Raw genomic sequence first — 3,338 nt, forward strand, 5'->3', positions numbered from 1 at the left:
AAGAAGAAGAAGAAGAAGAAGAAGAAGAAGAAGAAGAAGAAGAAGAAGAAGAAAAAGAAGAAGAAGAAAAAGAAGAAACTATAAAACGACAACAACAACAACAACAACAACAACAGCAACAACAAACAACAACAACAACAACAACCATTACAACAACAACAACAACAACCATTACAACAACAACAACAACAACAACAACCATTACAACAACAACAACAACAACAACAACAACAACAACAACAACAACATCATTAGTCATTAGCATTAAACCAGGAGAAGCAGGAGGCAAAAGCATATGCAGCAAAGGCAGCAACAACAGCAGTAACAACAATAACAATATAATAATAATAACAACACGATCGGCAACGATAAAAAAAAACACATTAACTTCAACATCAATATCATAATTAACAGCAGCAAACTCGGCAGTACTATCACCTAGTAGAAACACAAGCAGCCTCACCTTTCAAACTTCTATCTCCGCGTTTACCGATTAAAATAAAGAGTACTGAAAACAAATCGGCTTCTACTTTTGAACGCAACGAAACAAATTCCGAACACATCAACGCAACATGTCACACATGCTCTTGGCTCCGCTTTGAAGACTGGATGCTCTCAGTTCTCAGTCGGGGACATTCTGATAAAAGACACTCTATCTGAAAGACATTGCTACAACAATCCGTAAAGCTGCCTTAATTATACATTATTGAAGGTTTCGGATAAAAAGAATCTACCGCTAAAACGAAGAATCTAAAGTGGAGCACCACTGAGTGGTTTATTCCGTCTCTCTTCAGTTGCCATCGATCCTACAGTTCTCTTTATTCCTGCGCTGTTTGTTATTGGCTTCTGCATCTTTTGCAACAGCGTGACCATTGTAGTTGTCATTATCAGCAGCGTCACCAAATGTTTCAGTACACCATCCTACCTGTTCATGTATGTATGTATGTATGTATGTATGTATGTATGTATGTATGTATGTATGTATGTATGTATGTATGTATGTATGTATGTATGTATGTATGTATGTATGTATGTATGTATGTATGTATCTATTTATCTATCTATCTATTTATCTATCTATTTATCTATCTATCTCTTACTCACTCTTTATTTATATATCCCTATCTATCTATCTATCTATCTATCCACCTATCTATCTATCTATCTATCTATCTATCTATCTATCTATCTATCTATCTATCTATCTATCTATCTATCTATCTATCTATCTATCTATCTATCTATCTATCTATCTATCTATCTATTTCTCTCTCTCTGTCTCTCTGTATCTATTTCTCTTTCTCTTCCTCTCTCTCTCTCTCTCTCTCTCTCTCTCTCTCTCTCTCTCTCTCTCTCTCTCTCTCTCTCTCTCTCTCTCTCTCTCTCTTCTCTACCTAAGGAACTTTTGTGGGTTTTACGAAAAAATATCAAATTATAGCAGTTCATAGAACACTTCAGTCGACATACCGTCGTTTGGTCAGCTGCCTTTGAACTAAGCTATAGGGCGGACAACTCAGGCTGAAATCCTAAAATCGGGTATTCTTGAACTTGGATTACTTTTGAACGTTTCAACACTCTCCACCAACTTGGTTCGGTCTTATCACAATCGTGCAATAGATAATATACAGTTCCCTCGTCCAAAATGTTGAAAAGAGCTTTAATAAATGTGTATGTAATGTGGCCGTTAGGTGCTTTGCTGTTATGTACCACGCAGGAGACCCGAGTTCGATTACCAGCTTGGAGGAATTTTCTTCGAGTATCTCAGACTTATTGCAAGGAGTATCTCGGACTCTTTGAAAAAGTGCAGACTTTGCGAACACAGTAACCCTACTAGTGAGAAAAACAATAAAAGCGAAACGAACAAACTGTGCTTTTCCTATTCTTCTTCAGTAGAAACGAACGAGAGCTTCAAACCAAAGACTGCAGCGCCATCTGAACCAATGCACGGACTACGGCGGACACGTTTTTGGGTGAGTGAACTATCTTGTTATGAACGATCTTTGCGTAAACCACAACTGGAGTATCGATGTCTGCCCTTTTCTGAGGTCCAAATAGTATTTCTTTCGTTTGCCAAAGACCTCTCTGTTGTGTGCTCTTAAATGGGAGTGTTGGGGGGGGGGGGGGCATCCCTCAATCCGACATAAGTCATGCCTTGTAGGGATTGGAACGTTAACTCTTTAAGGACGAAACGGATACATATATCTCCGTTCAACAAACTAAAGGGTTTTTTCAGGCACTTTTTGAACTACCTACACAAATATACCGGAATACGAATGTGCCTATTTAAAAATTCAAAGTATGCTTGTTCTAACCTGCTTTTTTTAAGTTTTAGATAATGAAAATCGAATTGAAAAATTCTGTATAAATACGTAAGTTATTATGCTTCTTCAATCAAGAGTGTCGAAACCAGGGCTTGCTAAACAAGATTGAAAGAACAGATTGCGCACCGGTAGTGGGTTCTCAAGAATGACGTAGACATGCGCCGCTCAGCATATAGGAAAGTGAAAACGAGACAAATGGAAAAAGATACCGGATCAATGGTTTGCTGAAATCATAATATATAATTATGTACATATCTATGTAGATAGATAGATAGATAGATAGATAGATAGATAGATAGATAGATAGATAGATAGGTGTACTTTACACAAATAGCTGTTAATATTTTTATTTTACACAAATAAAGACACAATTTAGATAATTCTGAAGGCTGGCTGCTTCCAGCCACTTTGCTTGGACTACCTCGTGCTGAGAGGATACGCCACACCAGCAGACTGGTGATGTTATTCAATATTGTACCGTTACATGCTGGATTTAAACTCATATGTTCATCGTGCAACGATAAAGAGCCTATAGCGTCTTTGCTGTCGTCTGCCCGCCTCTAAAAACAAATCAACCTTACTTATTAATTTGCAAATGTGCACTTTGTATTAAACCTCTGTGGAGGATTTCTTTTTATTTTTCTCTTTATACAGTAATACACCTCCCCCTCCTTTTTTTTTTTAGCCGTATAGTATCCTTAAACAACGCCATTTGGGTGTATACACAAAGCCACTACTAAATGAGCTATAGTAACCTAGCTTACAAATTGTTCATTTTGAGACCGCGACCCAAGTTTGGGCTTGGGTGCAAGGACCTGGCAAATGGGGCTCTCGTGGTCCTGAGGGTTACAGTGTTCACCTCTCATTCAATAGTCCCCTCATTCCCAGATTCAAAACCTGACAGCGACGGAAAATGTTTTTCTCTAAAATGTTCTCCTTTCACCTCCTTTCCTGCTCTCTAATCATGTTCTGTCGTCTGCCTTCGTTTCCACTTTCTGCTCAACCCCCCCCCCCCCT

This window comes from Aplysia californica, unplaced genomic scaffold (assembly GCF_000002075.1).
Source record: "Aplysia californica isolate F4 #8 unplaced genomic scaffold, AplCal3.0 scaffold00212, whole genome shotgun sequence".
Classification (NCBI taxonomy): Eukaryota; Metazoa; Mollusca; class Gastropoda; order Aplysiida; family Aplysiidae; genus Aplysia; species Aplysia californica.